We start from the raw sequence: 20,767 nt of genomic DNA, 5'->3' as shown, positions 1-20,767 counted from the left end.
ATTCAGCTTGCAGTTGTCAAAAGTTCCTAAGTCTGGGCTTGATACCTTGCTTTAGTCCTCAACATGAGTATAAACTGGGTTGCTTTCCATTTTCTTCAATATAATCTCTTCTCAGTGTGATTTCATCATCTAAAATTATGCTAAGTCCTAATATCCCAGACAGCTCCCTATTGAAATGGTAATACAACACATATCACAATGCCAAATAAGGATGAGTTGGGGATTATCCATGTTATTGTTCCCCTCAACTCAATTCATGTCAGCTCAATGATTATTGAACATCCCCACCAGGAATTAATGGACTATATAGGTACAAAAGTTTATCCATATAACACATGACATATGAGCACAACAGAATTGAACAAAATACATTAGACTGTTAAACAGCAATCTGGGAAGTATATAATTAGGTGCCAGTAAGTGGCATAAACTTTTAAGAATTGACTGCAATAATTATTCATCAAATAAGGCATAATAAAAAGAAAGCCCAGAGCCCCTCAGTGGTATGTATGCATTTTATGAATGGTAAGGCAACTTTCTGTATCTTATCTTAAGTATGGTATGAGCACAAATGATAATTGATAGTCTATTGACTCAATATTATTCTTAAATGGTTTTTCCTTTTTGTTCTTCAGTTTTGCATTTTACAATAATCTTTCCAAATAACTGAGTTATCATTTCATTGGGTGCTTTTTTTCCTTACAAAGCAAGGGGTTTAGTTTCTTACTGAAAAAATATCTTTGTTTGTATGCAACAAACTTATTTTGGTCTGAAAGGCAGATTGCCGGTCTGCGTGGGAAGAGAATGTGCTCACTAGATCTGTAGATTAATGAGACAGAATTGGGATCTTTCATGGTGCTTCAGTCACATCTAGAATTGAATTTTATTTGTTGTGCCAGCTTATGCTGGCAAATATGTTCAAGAATTGGGTTTTTATTGACAGATTTTAAATGTGTGGAATAAATTGGAGTAAATTACTAAAACAAGACTTCAAACTTTGGACTAATTCTGAGAAGGAAAGTATGCACTGGGATAGAAAGATGGGGTGGTTTCTGCATAGTGTTAAAATATATTAGGCTTCTCAGCCTATTCTTTCATAAAAACCCTTTAATATTGGTGCCTCAGATTCTTTCTGTGTATGCTGTCTCCCTAAGAACAAAGACCTGAGAGAAGACCTAGGAAAGGAAGAAAATTATTAGTGGAAAGAAAAGAGAGAAGAGAGAGAAAGACAGATAGAGAATGAGAAAGAGGGAGAGAGAGAGAGAGGGGGTGAGAGAGAATGAGAATGACATAATGCTTCTTGGTGTTTGGAGAGAATTATTTTCAAAGGGCAGGACATGTGAATAGAGGGCATGAATGACAAAAAGTGGCTTATCCAGACATTTGAAATATTGCTTCATTCTCCAAAGTTTTTCCTTCCTTTTCCACAACTATTGCATAAAATGCATTCAAATCCCCTGAAAGAAGAATGTTCCAAGTCTGAGTTCAATCTGCTTCCTATGTTATTAGGTCCCTTGAGCTGTTGTAAGTCTGGGGTAGTTGGACCTACTCAAGGTGTCAAAACAGTGTAATTCAGAAAGATTTGAATATATATACATGTATTTTTTGGCATGGGCAGGCTTCAGGAATCGAACCCGGGTTTCTAGCATGGCAGGCAAGAATTCTGCCACTTTGCTCCACCTGATTTGAATAATTTTGACAATGTATTGCTCAGTAACAACTTTATATTATGATGTAGGTGACCCTTAAACTTTTTCTATAACAAGACATTTGTTAGGGTAACTAGGCAATTTTGGGCATACTATACATTCATATGTAACCTAGTTACTGAGTATAACATTTTTACAGTTTTCTATTTTTGATAATCCTGAATATAATACCTCACTGTTATTTCCCCAAACATCCTTTTTCCACAATTCCAAGGCAAGTCTTCTTCCATACCTGAGCTATAAGCACTTTTTCTGCTTCCTCCAACCAAGTTACTGTAAAACAAACAGACATTAAAAGGCAGGAGAGGAGGTGGGGACGATGAGGACGATCCGGCAACTCAATTCAGTATGATTTTTCTTTGCCCTTGCTCCTAGGAAGGTTCTCACCGGAAACCCCGGTTTATTTTGTGAGATGTCTAGAAACTCAACATAAAAGCATTAAATGATATTTTATTTGGCATAAGCAACTAATTATTTTACTAATTTAGTCTGACTCAGGCTAGTGCTAAAATACGACTGTGATTCAGCTTCCAAAAGCTGGCTGCATTTCATTAAACTGGCCATCATAGCCTACCTCATAGCATTTCTAGCTGTAGGATCATCACAGGGCAATTAAATTTAAAATGCTTAGTGCCATAACAATATGGAATGAGATGTACAAGGTCACATAAAACATATGGATGATACACAAGGGGAAGTTGATAGCATTAAAAGGTTAGCAAGCCTCACTTATTTGTAACTTGGGATGAATGAGTAAATCAGAGAAATTTTCTAAGTCAACCTTAAAAATGCTAGTTTTTCTGCATTAGAAGCATTGGAAAACATATTGCTGCATCTTGTTGTTCTTTATCCTAATTTCCTTAGTAATGATTGCCAGGATTCATAACAGAAATCTGGAGCCTCCAGGGACTCTGGGGGTGGGGGTGGGGGTAACCTGTCTTTCTATTTCTCTGCCTTCATAAGATATCTATCACATAGAGCTGAATTGAGTGACTTTTATTATTTCCAGGATGATTTTTTTTCCCAAGGGTTTAATGAGACAGATGGGAGAAATAGCTTTTTTAAGAGCAGCAAAGATAAGGAATTATTTTCTATATAACTGTCTCAATAAGACTCAAATTGAAGGAAATGTTCTAATTTAGCCCCATAAGGAAGAAAACTCCTGGTTGAATTCTGCATTTTTTACTTCTTGCAGTCAAAGCAGCATTTGCTCTGGAAGTTCAATAGATGTGTGTGTGTGTGTGTGTGTGTGTGTGGCCCTGGAGCAAATGCACCCTTTGCTATCAAAACAGCTCCAGCATCTCAAATGATTAAGTTCATATCAGACTCTCCAGGAAACATTTTATTCATTTATCAGGGAAGCTCTATAGTAAGGGGTATAAAAAAATCATAAAAGTACTATGTTTAACACTCCACCAGCTACAGTGAATAAGCTCTCAAAAATTCTCACTTGGAAGAATCTTGAACTAGAATTGTTGTTAATGGGAATACTTTGAAAAATTTAAAGAGCTAGAAAAGTATAAAACCTCTTTATCATCCATTATCCCCTGTAGAGTCCAGTTAGAAACTGATTTTATTCTTCTTTTTTCAAGGCACCAAAGTACTGATGAGAAGTTCTACTAAATAACAGCTTAGTGACCTGAAGGGTCCATGTAGTTTAAGGTCAGCTCTCCTCAATCATACAGATGAAGTTGGCAAATCTCATCTTTGAAGTTTCTTTGCTATCTCTTTCAATACTATTTTTAAAAACTTGTTATACATTCATATTTCAAATATTATTTTTATGCAGTATTTTTCATTAATTTGTAAGTGCACAATTTGGTGAATTTTTGTAATTTACACAGTTGTATAGCCACCATCACAATCAATGTATAGATGGTTCTGTCATCCTAACATGTTCCTCAAGTCTCTTTAACTTGATCCCCCCTCCCCATCACTGGTCTCAGCCAATCACATATCTGTTTTATGTCACTTTAATTTTGCCTCTTCTAGAAATTCATAAAAATGAAATCACACAGTACGTAATCTTTTGTGTTTGAATTTTTCACTTAGCACAGTGTTTCTCTACCTTGAAACTTGTTGGCACTTTAATCATGTACCCCACAAAAGACCTTTTAAAATCTTAATCCACCTTCCTGTAGGTGTGAGTTCATTTGTAAAAAGGACATTTCGAAGATGCTATAATTAGTTATGGTGTCACCTTAATCCATATGACTGGTGGCCTTATTGAGAGAGGAGATTCAGATACAGTTGGAAGAAATCAGAGTAAGTCAGTAGGAAGCCAAGCATCAAAAGCAGCCAGAAAGGAGAGAGATTGCCTTGTGACAGAAGACTGTTATCAGCAGAATGCTACGGATTCAAGTAAAAAGCATGGCTTTACTGACATTGATTTTGGACTTCTAGCCTTCAAAACCATGACACGTTAAATACTTATTGTTAAAGCCAACCCATTATGTGCTTTCGTTGCAGATCTGACATATATTAAGGCCACATTACGGACATTTTGAGCTGGTAATTCTTTGCTGTGGAATATTGTCCTATGTTTTGTAGAATGTTGAGGAGCACATCTGACCTTTCCTATCTGAGGCCAGTAACACCTCTGACTGTGGCAAGCAAAAATTTCTCCAGATGTTGTATAATGCCCACTGGGGAGTGAAATTTTACCTGACTGAAAGCTACTGATTTAGCACAATGGTTTTTAGTTTAATCTATGTTGTTGCTTATACCAATGGTTCATTCCTTTTCATTACTGAGTAGGGTTAGATTAAGCATTAGAGATAGGGTTTATTCCAAAATTTATATTAAATTTATGGTTATATCATAGTGTATTTATTGATATGTGGATAGGTATTTAGATTATGTCTAATTTGGGGGTATTATAAATAAAGCTGCTATGAACTTTCACGTCTATATATTTTTTTGTGTAGGGACAAATACCTAAGAGAGGAGCTGTTTGGCCATATGCTACTTCTGTTTAACCTTTTGAGGAAATGCCGGACTGTTTCCTAAAATGGTTGTTCCATTTATGTTCCAAACGGTAATGCTCCACATCCCTACTAACACTTGCTATTATCCATCTGTTTCATTATAGTAATACTGGGGTATCTATAGTGATATCTCATTGCAGCTTTTGGTTGATTTGCACTTCCCTGATGACTGACATGCTCAACATCTTTTTATGTTCTTATTGCTCATCTGTATGTTTTTCTTTCTTGGTAAAATGTCAATTCAAAGCTTTTGCCCCCAGGTTTTAGTTGGGTTATTTTTTATTGAGTTGCTAATGTTCAGGTATTCTTGATACAAATATTAATTTGTTGGACATATGTTTTGCAACTTTTACTCCCATCTGCATATTATATTTTATTTTCTTAAGTATGTCTTTCAAAGAGCAAATGTCCTTAATATTGATGGAACATGTTTCATAAATTTTTAAGTAGATTTTAATTTGGTGTGTTGTTTAAGAAAATTTACCTAACCCAATATTTCAAAGATTATCTTCTGTTTTCTTTCAAGACTTTAATAGTGTTGGCTCTTACATTTATATCAATGATCCATTTTTATTCAAAAAAAATTTTTGCATATGGTATACAATAAGATTTGAAATTCACTTTTTTCCTGTGCAACCTAGCTAGTTATTCCAGGGTCATTTACTGAAAAGTCTATAGTTTATCTTTTAAATTAGCTTGGCATATTTATCAAATATCAATTGACCATATATACATGGAAAAGTACTACATGCACTTGAGAATAACATGTATTTTGCCATTGTGGGTATGCTTTATAAATATCAAATAAATCAAAGTTCTTGAAGGTTTGGCTCAGATCTATGTTTCTGCTGATATTTTTGTCAGGTCATTCAATCAATTTCTGAGAGTGATGTAAAAATCCCCATATATGACTGAGGAATTTCTTGTTTCCTCCTCTAATTTTATCAGACTTTAATTCACACATTTTGAACCTGTCTTTCTTAGCAAATAAACACTTATGGTTGCAATATCCCATTGAGTTGACTCTTTTATTATTGTGGTAACAATATTATCATCCTTGGAATACATTTTTTTTACATTTATTTTAGTAGCTATTAACATAAGTACCCTAGGCTCCTTATACTCACTGTTTACATGGAGCCACTTCCAAGCTTACTCACATAACTGTTGGTAGAAGCCTTAGTTACTCATTATGTGGTTATGAGTGAGAGAGAGAGTTTGAGTGACCCTGATGAACTTTATAACCTAATGTCAGAATTGATATGCTATCAATTCTGCAATATTCTGTTTGTCATCAGACCAAGCCTGGTACAATGGGGTACTAAATGTGTGTGAACACTTATGAAGAAGTCATCATTGTAGTTGGCTTGGTAGTTGGCTATAATAGTCTTAAATTATCACCAGGAAACTGAAGTTCACACTTAAAGATCATGGTGTAAAGAATAATTTCTTTCACTTTTATTCCAATATTCCCCAGGAGCTCAAAGTTTTCACACTTAGTTACTTTTCAGAAAACATTTAGGGAACGTTCATTTAAAAAATGGACACTTACTACATGCTCAACATTGTGCTAAATCTTACAGTTAGGTAAGAGGGTGTGTTGGTTTGAATGTGTTATGCACACTAGAAAATGTCATGTTCTTTTAATCCATTCTTGTGGGTGCAGACCTATCATTGGGTGGGACACTTTGATTAGGTTGTTTCCATGGAGATGTGGAACCACACCCCCATTCGAGGTGGGTCTAAATCAGCTAGTTGGAATCATTTAAGGGACCACATGGAAAGCCAAGAGAGTTTAGAGAAGCTAAGAAGGAAAACACTCCAGTAGAAGCCAGAAGGATCCACAGAAACTGAGAGAGAAGTTTTGAAACCAACACAGGAGAGAAGGCCCAGAAGACATCACCATGAGCCTTCCTATGTGACAGGGAAACTCAGACACAATCAGCCTTTCTTCAGTGAAGGTATTCTATTATTAATATCTTAATTTGGGCATTTCTAAGGCCTTAGCATTATAACTTATAATTTAATAAATCTCCTTTAAAAAGCCAATCCATTTCTGGTATATTGTTTTCCAACATCTTTAGCAAACAGAAACAAATGGGAATATGAAATATAACATTTAACAATAGACTAGTGCTACAAGAAATACTAAAAGGAACATTATAAGTAGACAGGAAAAGGCAGAAGAAAGAGGTCTGGAGAAGAGTGTAGAAATGAAGACTATCAGTAAAGGTTAAAGGAGAAAAAAAAATTAGATATGACATATACAATCCAAAAGACAAAATGTTAGAAGAAAGTACTGCCTTTACAGTAATAACATTTAATGTTAATGGATTAAACTCACCAATCAAAGACACAGACTGGCAGAATGGATTTAAAAACAGGACCCATCTATATACTGTCTAGAGGAGACTCACTTTAGACACAAAGACAAAAATAGGTTGAAAGTGAAAGGTCAGGGAAAGATATTTCATGCAAACAACAACAAGAAAAGAGTAAACTTATGTATATAGATATCCAATAAATTAAACTTCAAATGTAAAACAATTAAAAGAGACAAAGAAGGACACTATGTATTAATAAAATGAACAATTCAAAAAGAAAACATAATAATCATAAATTTTTATGCACCAAGCCTGGGTGCTCTAAAATACATGAGGCACACCCTGAAAACAGTGAAGAAAGAAGTAGAGGCCTGTCATAACAGTTGGACACTTCAATTCCCTGCTTTCATTAATGGATAGGACACCTAGACAGAGGATCAATAAAGAAACAGAAATTTTGAAAAATGTGAAAAATGAACTAACTTAACAGATATTTACAGAACATTACAGCCCACAGCAGCAGGATACACATTTTTCTCAAGTGTTCATGGATCATTTTCAAGGATAGACCATATGCTGAGTCACAAAGCAAGTCTCAATAAATTTTAAAAGATTGATACTATGCAAAACACCTGCTAAGATCATAATGGATTGAAGTTGGAAATCAATAACAGACAGAGGGCCAGAAAATTTACAAATATATTGAGGTTAAACAACACACTCTTAAACAACCAGTGGGTCAAGGAAGAAATTACAAGAAAAATAAGTAAATACCTTGAGGCAAATGAAAATGAAAGCACAACACATCAAATTTCATGGGATTCAGCAAAGGCCATGCTGAACAGTAAATTCACTGTATTAAATGCCCATATTAAAAAAGAAGAAATGGGAAAAATTGAAGAATTAACTGTTCACTTGGAGGATCTAGAGAAAGAACAGCAAACAAATCCAGATACAAACAAAAGGAAAGAAATTATGAAGAGTAGAGCAGAAATAAACGAAATTGAGAATATGAAAACTATTAAGAAAAACATCAAAATCAGAAGTTGGCTCTTTGAAAAAATCAATAAAATCAATGAATCCTTAGTTAGGCTGATAGAAAAATAGAGTGGAAGCAAATTAATAAAATAAAAAATGGAAGAGGAGACATAACCACTGACCTCTCATAAATAAAGGAGGAAATGAGAGAATACTATGAGCAACTATATGATAGCAAACTGGACAATGTAGATGAGATGGAGAAATTGTTAGAGAGGCATAACAACCAACATTGACTCAAGAAAAAATAGATGTCCCCAACAAATCAATGACAAGTTAAGAGATTGAATCAGTCACCAAGAATCTCCCCAAAAGAAAAGTCCAGGACCAGATGGTCTTTCATGTGAATACTACCAAGGATACAAGGAATTAGTAACAATCCTGTTAAAACTCTTCAAAAGAACTGCAGAGGAGGAAAACCTACCTAACTCATTCTGTGAAGCCAAAATCACCCTAATACTAGAGCCAGACAAAGATAATACAAGAAATGAAAATTGCAGACCAATCTCTTTAATGAATATAAATACAAAAATATTCAACAAAACACTTGCAAATCAAACCCAGCAACACTTTGAGAGAATTTTACACCACGATCAAGTTGGACTTATTTGAAGTATGCAAGGTTGGTTCAATACAAGGAAATCTATTAATGTAATACACCATATCAGTAAGTCAAAGTGGAAAAAACATATGATCTTCTCAATTGAGGCACAAAAGGCATTGGACAAAATTCAACATTCTTTCTTGATGAAAACACTTCAAATGATAGGAATATAATGGAACTTCCTCCACATGAAAGAGAGAGATATGAAAAACCCACAGCTAATATCACTCTCAATGGGGAAAGACTGAAAGCTTCCCTTTAACCTCCGGAACAAGGGAAGGATTCCCATTGTCACCATTCTTATTCAACATGTGCTGAAAGTTCTTGCAAGAGTGATCAGGCAAGAAAAAGAAATAAAAGACATCCAAATTGGAAAGGAAGAACTAAAACTCTCACTGTTTTTAGGTAACATGATACTCTATGTCAAAAATCCTGAAAAATCTACAGCAAAGTTACTAGAGATAATAAATGAGTACGGTGAAGTGGCAGGGTACAAGATCACCTCCCCCAAATCAGGGGTGTTTCTATATACTAGTGATGAGCAATTTGAGGAGGAAATCAAGAAAAAAAAATTCCATTTACAATAGCAATCAAAAGAATAAAATACTTAGGAATAAATTTACTAAAGATACAAAAGACCTATACACAGAAAACTGCAAGAAATTACTAAAAGAAATCATGGAAGACCTAAATGAATGGAAAAGCATACTGTGTTCACAGATTGGATTAAATATAGTGAAGTTATCAATTCAACTCAAATAGATTTACAGATTCAATGCAACACCAATTACAATCCCATCAACTTACTTTGCTGAGGTAGAAAAAAACAATAACTAAATTTATTTGGAAGGGCTGAGTGCCCTGAATACCTAAAAATATCTTGAGAAAGAAAAATGAAGTAGGAGGTGTTACACTCTCTGAATTTAAAGTATATTGCAAATCTACAGTGCCAATTGATCTTTAATAAGGTGGTCAAGCCAACCTATCCTCGACAGAGCAGCCTCTTCAATAAATGGTGTTTGAAGAACTGGATATTCATATGCAAAAGAATGAAAGAGGATCTCACACCTTCTACAAAATTAACTCACAATGGATCAGAGACCTAAACATTATGGTTAAGTCCATAAAATTAATAGAAGAAAATGTGGGTGAATATCTTATATATCTTATAGTAGGAAACATTACCTAAACATTACATCCAAAGCACAAGCCTTGAAAAAAGTAATAGATAAATGGGATCTTCTCAAAATTAAACACTTCTGTGCATCAAAGAACTATGCCATGAAAATAAAAAGGCAGCCTACACAATGGGAGACAATATTTGGAAATCACATACCAGATAAGGGTTTAGTATCCAGAATATATAAAGAGATTTTTCAACTTAACACCAAAAAGACAAGCAACTGAATTAAAAAATGGGCAAAAGACATGAGCAGACATTTCTCAGAAGAGGAAATGCAGATGGCTAAAAGGCACATGAAAAGATTCTCAGCTTCACTGGCTGTAAAGGAAATACAAATGAAAACCACAATGAGAAATCATCTCACACCCACTAAATGGCTATAATCAAAAAAAAAAAAAAAAGAAAGAAAGAAAATGACAAGTGCTGGAGAGGATGTGGAGAAAGAGGCACACCTATCCACTGTTAGGAATGTAAAATGGTACAACTGCTCTGGAAAGCAGTTTTCTGTTTCCTTAAGAAACTAAGTTTTGAATTACCATGTGATCCAGCAATCCCATACCAGATATATATTCAGAGGACTTAAGGGCAAGGACACAAATGGACATTTGCACACCAATGTTTATAGAAGCATTATTTATGATTGCCAAGAGATGAAAACCACTCAAATGTCTATCAATGGATGACGGCTAAATAAGCTGTGGTGTAAACATACAATGGAATACTACACAGCTGTAAGACAAAAGAAAGTCATGAAGTATGTAACAACATGGCTGAAATTTGAGGACAATATGCAGAGTGAAATTAGCCAGAAACAAAAGGACAAGTACTGTATAGTCTCACTAATATGAACTAATGTTAAGGAGTGAATTTTGACAGTTAAAGTTTAGAACACAGGTTATCAAGAGATAGAAAGAGGGTTATGATAGGGCATTTGGCACTGAAGTACAGATTGTGAAACAGGACCAATTGTAAAAGTTTAGAAGTGGATAGCACAATACTACATGATGGTGGCACAATAATATAAGTACTGTGAATGAAGCTGAATGTGAATATGGTTGAGGAGAAGGGCTGTGGGCACTTATGAAACCAGAAGGAAAGATAGAGGATAAAGAATTAGATGGTATGACTTAGGAATGTCTACAGTAGACAAGGATGGTGATTAAATGTACAAATATAAAAATGTTTTGCATAAGGGAAAATAAATGAATGACAACATGGCAAGGGGTTGATAATGGATGGTGTATTAGTCAGGGTTCTCTAGAGAAACAGAATCAACAGGGAACACTTGCAAATGTAAAATTTATAGAAGTGTCTCATGTGACCGCAGGAACGCAGAGTCCAAAATCCACAGGGCAGGCTGTGAAGCCGACAACTCTGATGGATGGTCTGGATGAACTCCGCAGGAGAGGCTCACCAGCCGAAGCAGGAATGGAATTTGTCTCCTCTGGGTCCTCCTTAAAAGGCTTCCCGTGATTAGATTTAACATCACTAATTGTAGAAGGCACTCCCCTTTGGCTGATTACAAATGGAATCAGCTGTGGATGCAGCTGACGTAATCATGACCTAATCCTATGAAATGTCCTCATTGCAACAGACAGGCCAGCACTTGCACAATCAGATAAAGAGCTACCACAACTTGGCCAAGTTGACACATGTCCCTAACCATGACAGATGGTATACAGAAAAAGGTACAATCAATGCAAGCTAAGATCTGTAGTCAATGGTAACGTTGTAGTATGCTTCTGCTGAATGTAATGCAGGTACTATGCCAAAAATAAATGCCAATAGGTGGGCAGCATGGGGAAGGGGTATGGACTCTATGGAGAATAAAAGGAAATGTCTTCATATAGATTATGGTGGCAAAAGCATATCTCTTTACTTAGGGTCGATTGTGTAAAGTGTGAATAAAACTGTTTAAAAATGAACAGAGAGAAACAAGTGCTAGAGAAAATGTGGAGAATTTTCTATTCACTGCCAGCAGGGAAACTGAGAGCTGTAGCCCCTCAGAGGGCAGTGCGGTGGTTCCACAGGAGGCCAGGGGTGGGGTTGCCACATGCTTTTGCAACCCCGTTGCTAAGTATATACCTGGAGGAACTGAGGGTGGGGACATGAATGGAGTTTTGCACACTGGTGTTTATGGTGGAAATGTTTGGATTTTGCAATGGGTAGAAGTAGCCCATGAGAACAATGACTGAGGAATGGAATCAGGTACTGTGGTGTTTACATACAATGGAATGTTGAGCAGCTGCAGTAAGGGGTGAAGTTGTGAGGCATGCAACTAGGTGAATGAACCTTAAGGACAGTATGTTGAATAAAACATAAGAAACAAAAAGACAAATATTATCATGCCTAACTCATATGGATGAACCATAGTATGCAATCTCAGAGAATTGAATTTGAGAGCATGGGTTATTAACTTGGGGTCTATTGCAATGGCTCCTAGATTGTAAGCTCTTACAGTAGTCAGATATATTAAAGATTTTTAACTGATATTTCTAAATTCTGAGATACTGAGGTATTTATATATAACCTGATGGTTCCCTGAAACCTTGGGGACTCATATGACACCTGAGACTCAACTTAGATCACTGAAGCTATGAAGGTCAGCATTATCACATTCAGCAACTGTTAAAACTGAAAAAGTGATCAGACTTCATCGACAGATACGAATGAAGCTGATCCGGATATGACTAAGGTAGTCAGAATACTGGGTAAAATATGATATGACTCATATTTCCAAACTTCAACTTCTGTGTGAGGTCAAAGAGAGAAATGTTTATTTGGTGCAAAATTTATATTTTTGGTAGCACACTATCTAATTTAACTTTTATGGTCAGTTCATTTGGACACAATAATTACATAGAATCTTGAATAAGGTGTGAATTCTTGTTGGTTTTTACAAGTTAGTATGTGATGTCCAGGCATATCACAGAGTAATTTGGAGAAAGAATAAAAAAAATTATTTGCAAAGTCCCCTTGAGGAACTGGGAAGAAAGAAGAAATACTCAACTTCTCCATTTGTGAAATTACTGATATTCTCACAAGCAATGGAGACAACCAGGTCAATAGGTTGAGTCCTCGATCTTGCCCCTCCCCATGAAGCTTATTCCTGCAAAGGAGAGTCTAAGCTTACTGATAACTATGCCTAAGAGTCACCCCCAGAGGGCTTATTTTGTTGCTCAGATGTGCCCCCTCTCTGTAAGCCCACTTGACAGGTGGACTCACTTTCCTCTCCCTTACATGGGACATAACTCCCAGGAGTGTAAATGTCCCTGGCAACATGGAACCTGACTTCCAGGATGAGCTGCAATCTGGCATTATCAGGATAAGAAAGCCTTCTTGACCAAAACGGGGAGTGAAATGAGACAAAATAAAATCTCTGTGGCTAAGAGACTTCAAACAGAGTTGGGAGTTAATCCTGGAGGTTATTCTTACACATTATATAATATCCTTTTTTAGTTTATGGTGTATGGGAATGGCTAAAGGGAAATACCTCAAACTGTTGAACTGCATTCCAGTACCCTTGATGACTATATAACTATATAGCTTTTACAGTGTTACTGTGTGATTATGTAAACTTTGTGTCTGATGCTCCTTTTATCCAGGGTATGGTCAGATGAGTAAATAAAAATAGGGATAAAAAATAAATATTAAGGGGAGATAAAAGGTAAAAACTTGGTAGATTGAAATACTGTGGGTTAATGAGAGGGAGGAGTAAGGGGTATGGGATATATGAGTTCTTTCATTTATCTTTTTATTTCTTTTTCTGGGGTGATGCAAATATTCTAAAAATGATCATGGTGAAGAATACACAACTTTGTGATGATATTGTGAGCCATTGATTGTATAATATTGTTGGACTGTATATGAGTGGATATTTCTCAATAAAAATATTTACATAAAAGAAAAAAGTAAAACACATAAAGTTAAGCCTAAAATTACCATAAGACCCAGCAATTCCAATTCTATCTATATACCTAGAAAAATTGAAAACATGTATTCTAGAAAAAAATTATGCTTAAAATGTTCATACTAGCACTGTTTACAATATCCAAAGGATGGAAACAATCCAGATGTCCACCAATTGATAAATGAATAAACAAAATAATGCAGTACATCCATGCAATGGAATATTGTTTAGCCATAGAAAGAAATGAAGTGACTGCAGAAAATATGGTGGGGTGATCCACTCAGGGCTCCGTTCCCTCAAATAATCTTTAAGCAACAAAAAAGCAAACAAATAATCTTTATGAAAGCTCTAGAAAACAAAGATTCACAATTACAGGGCAAATGCTGAATTAAGTAACAGGTCACTTTAAAATGGAAGATTCTTGTGGTGTTCTGGGTATCACCTCCCCTACCCCTCACTGCCTTAGTGCAGAACCCTGCATGTGCATGAAGGTTGCACATTCCCAGTGCAGGTACATGGTCCTGGTTCCTGAGGGAGCACATAAATACTCATGCAGATACTGGAAGCATATATGTCTGGACTGAACCAGGACATTTGTCACAGTCTTTTCCAGTGATAACTTCTGCTTTATGTGGAAAACAGTTCACAGAACTCTCCTACAGAATGTTGTTAGAGAATGGTTGATTGCAGCTGTTTAGGGCAAGGTTTTGCTGGCTGTGGAACATATAGTGCAGTGCTGAGGACCACGAAGAAATGCTCTTTCCTAGGAAAAAGGAAATATTCAGATCCAAGTAAATGGGGGAATTCCTGGGGCTTTGCATGCATGCACAGGACAAGACACACATGAGCAGTAAAGACCAAGGAGTACCCTCCGCTTTTGCCTCAAGCTATTCTCTAACTTATTGTTAGGGCACCCAAACTCTGAAGGAGTCCACTTGCACAGGTCAGTTTGAAATGAGTAGAAAGGCATTTTGTCATTTACCTTTACCGTTTTATTTTTGTTGGCTTTTTATATTGAAGGAAATATATGTCTAATACTAGCTGGAAATAATTTTAAGGAAAAGACTCCATAGTATCAAAATTTCAGAGAAAACACATTAAAACATCAAAATTCCCAAGTTGCAATAAAAGATTACAAAGAATACCAAATAAAAACAGGAAATGATGGCTCAAGAAAAGGGGCAGGATAAAAAGTTAGAAAACCTCAATGAAGGTACGCTTGGGCGTACCTGTCAGAAACATTTTTTTCTCTTCTTTTAAAAATATTTTTATTGATAAAACAGCATAAAAACACAAACATTCTTAAACAAAACTTCATACATGGTGTACAATCAATGGCTCACAATATCATCACATAGTTGTATATTCATTACCATGATACTTTTTTAGAACATTTACATCACTCCAGGAAAAGAAATAAAAAGAAAAAAGAAAAAACTCATACATTCCATACTCCTTACCCCACCCTTCATTGACCATTAGTATTTCCATCTGCCCAATATATTTTAACCTTTGTTCACATTATTATTTATTTATTTTTTATCCGTATTTTTTACTCATCTGTGCATACCCTAGATAAAGAGAGCATCAGACGCAAGATTTTCACAATCATACAATCACATTGTAAATGTTATATCTTCATACAACCATCAAGAAACAAGGCTACTAGAACACAGCTCTACAGTTTCACATACTTCTTTAGCCACTCAAATACACCTTATGCTGAAAAGGGATATCTAATGTGTAAGAATAACCTCCAGGATAAAATGTCAACTCTGTTTCAAATCTCTCAGCCACTGACTCTTTATTTTTTCTCATTTCTCTCTTCTCCCTTTTAGTCAAGAAGTTTTTCTCAATCCCTTGATGCCAGCTCCCAGCTTATCCCAGGATTTTTGACCCATGTTGCCAGGAAGATTTACACCCCTGGGAGTCATGTCCCACATACAGGGTGAGGGTAGTGGGTTCACTTGCTGTGTTACTTTAGAGAGACAGAAAGGCCACATCTGAGCAAAAAAAGAGGTTCTCTGGGGGTGACTCTTAAGCCTAATTTTAAGTAGGCTTAGCCTATCCTTTGCAGGAATAAGTTTCATAGGGGTGAACCCAAAGATTGGGGGCTCAGCCTATTGATTTGGTTGTCCCCACTACTTGTGAGAGTATCAAAAATCCTCCAATTGGAGAAAAAATTGTTCTCCAAATTGAGAAGTTGAATCTTTCCCTTTTCTCCCCATTCCCATAAGGGGACCCCGCAAATACTTCCCTCATCCTATACAGAACAGCTTCATTCATATCTCTACTCAATGTCTGGTCACTTTTTAAAAACATTTCCTGTATGGGATACTGCTGACTTCCACAGCTTCATAGCTCTGACGCTGATTCTCAGATGTCATATAAGTACCTGAAGTTTCTGGGAAAGACTAGGTTTTATACAAACAGCTCAGTATCTCAGCGTTTAGAATTAACAATACACCTCCTGAATATATGTGACTACTGTAAGATCTTATAATCTAGGACCCTTTACAACAAGCCCCAACCTGATAACCCATGCTCTCAACTTTAATTCAGTGAATTTTTATATTATAGTCTATATAATTGAGGTATGATAATATTTGTCTTTTTTCTTCTTGACATTTCATTCAACATACAGCTCTTAAGATTCATTCATCTAGGAAGGGACTTCATTCCTTCTTGAAGGTGACTCAGTATTCCATTGTATGTATACACATAGTTCCCCCTTCCATTCCTCAGTCATTGTACACTTAGGCCACCTTCATTCATTGTAGATCATGGTCACTGGCACCAAAAACACTAGTGTGCAAATACCAATTTGTGTCCCCATGCTCAGTTCCTCCAGGTATATACTGAGCAATCGGGTTTCAGGATCATATGGCAAACCCACCCCTAGCTTTCTGTGGAACCACCACACTGTTCTCCAAGGGGCTGCATCACTAGGGCTTTCCCTAGTGACAGTGGATAGGCACATCTCTTTCTTCACATTTTCTCTCTGATCATTTTTAGATAGTTTTATTCACACATCATACAATCCAGCCCAGGTATATAGACATGCCTTCATCACCATGCACTATCTGGAGACATTTCCTTTACTTCTACAAGTAATCCATATCCCTTTCCCAATGCCCCACCTGTTGACATTTAGTTTTGGCATAATGACTTTGTTGCATTCAGTGGAAGCATATTACAATGTTATTGTTGACTACAGACCCTAACTTACATTGATTGTACTTTTTCTCATATGAAATCTATTTTCAACGCCCTGAAATACTGATATTGCTTTGTTCTTCCTCTTGCAAAAACATTATTTAATTTGTACATTTAATCACTATTGTTGTTCACTCTAGGCATTCCTAAATTATACCATCTCAGTATTTAACCTCATCCTACTTTCTGATTTTATACATGCCTCCAGCCTTTCTCACTCAACCATACTCACATTCAGCTTCCTTCAGTGTACTTACATTATTGTGTTACAATCAGGTAGTTTATTGTGCTATCCATACCTGAATTTTTACAATCAGTCTTTTTGCACAATCTGTATTCCTTCAGCACCTATTGCCCAATATCTACCTTATTTCTATCTCCTGATACCTGTTCTTAACTTAAATTCTTAAAGTTCACTCATTAATGTTAGTTCATATCAGTGAGACCATACAGTATTTGTCCTTTTGTTTCTGACTAATTTCACTCAGCATAATATCCTCAAGGTTCATCCATGTTGTGACATGCTGTTTTAGTTTGCTAGCTGCTGGAATGCAACACACCAGAGATGGATTGGCTTTTAATTAGAGGGGATTTATTTCATTAGTTCTTCAGAGGAAAGACAGCTAACTTTCAACTGAGGTTCTTTCTTACATGGGAAGGCACGGGGTGATCTCTGCTGGCCTTCTCTCCAGGCCTCTGGGTTCCAACAACTTTCCCCAGGGTGATTCCTCTCTGCAACTCCAAAGGCCTGGACTGAGCTGAGAGTACTAAGACAAGGTATGTTGAGCTGCTTGGGCTGTGCTATGTACTGATTTAAGCACCAGCCAATTAAATCAAACATCTTTCAGTGCAGCAGGCATGCTTCCTAGCTGACTGCAGATGTAATCAGCAGCAGAGCCAACATGCCATTGGCTCATGTCCACAGCAACAGAACTAGGTGCCTTCACCTGGCCAAATTGACAACTGAATCTAACTACCACACATGCTTCAAGAATTGATTCTGTCTTACAACAGTGTAATATTCAATTATATGTATATACCACAGCTTGTTAACCACTTATCCATTGATGGACATTTGGGCTGTTTCCACCTCTTGGCAACTGTAAATAATGCTACTATAAACATTGGTGTGCAAATGTTCATTCGTGTCCTTGCTCTCATGTCTTTTGAGTAGATACTTAGCAATGGGATTACTGGATCATATGGCAATTCTATACTTAGCTTCCTGAGGAACCACCAAACTGCCTTCCAGAGAGCACTTGTACCATTTTACATACCCACCAACAGTGGATAAGTGTGCCTCTTTCTCCACATCCTCTCCAGTACTTGTCATTTTCTGTTTTGTTGATAATGGTCATTCTGGTGGGTGTGAGATGATATCTCATTGTGATTTTGATTTGCATTTCTCTAATAGACAGGGAAGTTGAGCAGCTCTTCATGTGCCTTTTGGCCATTTGTATTTCCTCCTCTGAGAAATGTCTGTTCAAGTCTTTTTCTCATTTTGTAATTGGATTGGCTGTCTTTTTGTTGTTGAGTTGAACAATCTCTTTATAAATTCTGTATACTAGACCTTTATCTGATGTGTCATTTCCAAATGTTGTCTCCCATTGTGTAGGCTGTCTTCTTACTTTCTTGATGAAGTTCTTTGATGAGCACAAAAGTGTTTAATTTTGAGGAGTTCCCATTTATTTATATATTTCTTCAGTGCTCTTGCTTTGGGTGTAAGGTCTTTAAAACTGCCTCCAAGTATAAGATTGATAAGATATTTCCATACATTTTCTTCTAAAAGTTTTATGGTCTTAGACCTAATGTTTAGGTGTTTGATCCATTTTGAGTTAATTTTTGTATAGGGTGTGAGATATGGATCCTCTTTCATTCTTTTGCATATGAATATCTAGTTCTCTGAGAACTATTTATTGAAGAGGCTGCTCTGTCCCAGGTAAGTTGGCTTGACTGCCTTATCTGACAAAAACTTTTAAAAAGGATCATCTTGAATATGTTCAAAGTTCTAAAGGAAAACATGGACAAAGAACTAAAGGAAATCAGGAAAATTATAGTTGGACACTGTCATGGTTAGGGACAGGTGTCAACTTAGCCAAGTTGTGGTACCTGTTTATCTGATTGGGCAAGTGCTGCCCTGTCTGTTGCAATGAGGACATTTCATAGGATTAGGTCATGATCACGTCAGCTACATCCACAGCTGATTTCATTTGTAATCAGCCAAAGGGGAGTGTCTTCTGCAATTAGTGATGTTAAATGTAATCATGGGAAGCCTTTTAAGGAGGACTCAGAGGAGACAGGTTCCGTTCCTACTTTGGCTGGTGAGCCTCTCCTGTGGAGTTCATCCAGGCCATCCATCAGAGTCATCGGCTTCACAGCCTGCCCTGTGGATTTTGGACTCAGCGTTCCTATGGTCACGTGAGACACTTTTATAAATTTTATATTTGCAAGGGTTCCCTGTTGATTCTGTTTCTCTAGAGAACCCTAACTAATACAGACACCAACAGAATGCCAATAAAGAAATAGAAATTGTGAAAGCAAGCTGAAGTTTGCAGTAACAGATATAACACATTTGAAATTATTCAGTCTGAGGGGCAGACAATAAAAAGAACAAAGAAAGGTGAACTGAACCTGAAAACCCTGTGGAACACCACTAAGTACACAAATATATGCATTGTGGGAGTTTCAAAATGAGAAGACAGAAAGGGGCAGAAGGAATATTGGATGAAATAATAGTTGGAAACTTCCCGAATTTAATGAGGGACAGGAATATACACATCCATAAAACTCAAATAACCCCAACAGGATAACCCAAAAGAAACCTACACTGAGACATATGACAATCAAATTGTTGAATGACAAAGATAAAGAGAATTCTGAAAGCTTCAGGAAAGAACATGTCATGTAAAGGGAACTTAGATAAGACTAAGTGCTGATTTCCCACAGGAAACCATAGAGGCAAGAAGGCAGTGGGATTACGTATTTAAAGCACACAACGTTAAAAATTTGCTAACTAAAAATTCTGCATATGGCAAACTTACCTTTCAAATATGAGGAAATGATTAAGATATTCCCAAATAAGCAAAAGCTGAGGGAATTCATCACTAATGGTCAAGCCCTACAAGACCTGTTAAAAGGATTTCTTCAGGTTGAAAGAGAATGTCACTAGACAATAAATTAGTCACATGAAGAAATAAAAGTTATTGGTAAAGGTAATAACACAGGTTAACATAAATGCCAGTACTGTTTTGTTTTAGATAGTAACCCCACTCTTTGCTTTCTCTAAGATCTAAAATGCAAATGCATAAAAATAATGATAAATCGATGGATTTGAACTTAGGATGTATAAATATGAATTTTGTGACAAGAAATACATAAAGGTGGGAGACTAGATAAGTATAGGGGCATAGTTTGTATATGCTATTAAATTAAGTTTGTATCAAAGCAAAAACGATTGGGGTTAGGATGTTAAATTTAAACCTCATGGTACTATTTCCACAAAACAACATAAAGGTGTCAAAAACATTATCCCCCAGTGCCTGGATTTGTACAAGTGAAGAATTAGAAGAATCAAATGGTGATATTTTGACTATCTCTTTTGCCAACTCACTCTGTGGATTGACAATGTCATTCTGATTATTGGGAATCAGAGTCCTTAGAGCCTTTGTGTCCAGTCAGAGTAGAAAACAATTCATAAAAAAGCCATTTTTAAGATTCTGTTTCTTAAGAACCACTCCTGGTACCAAGTTGTTTTAGCTAGGGTTCTCTAGAGAAATAGAATAGAATCAACAGGAAA

This window comes from Tamandua tetradactyla, chromosome X (assembly GCF_023851605.1).
Source record: "Tamandua tetradactyla isolate mTamTet1 chromosome X, mTamTet1.pri, whole genome shotgun sequence".
In the NCBI taxonomy this organism is placed as follows: domain Eukaryota; kingdom Metazoa; phylum Chordata; class Mammalia; order Pilosa; family Myrmecophagidae; genus Tamandua; species Tamandua tetradactyla.
This window is presented reverse-complemented; position numbering follows the sequence as displayed.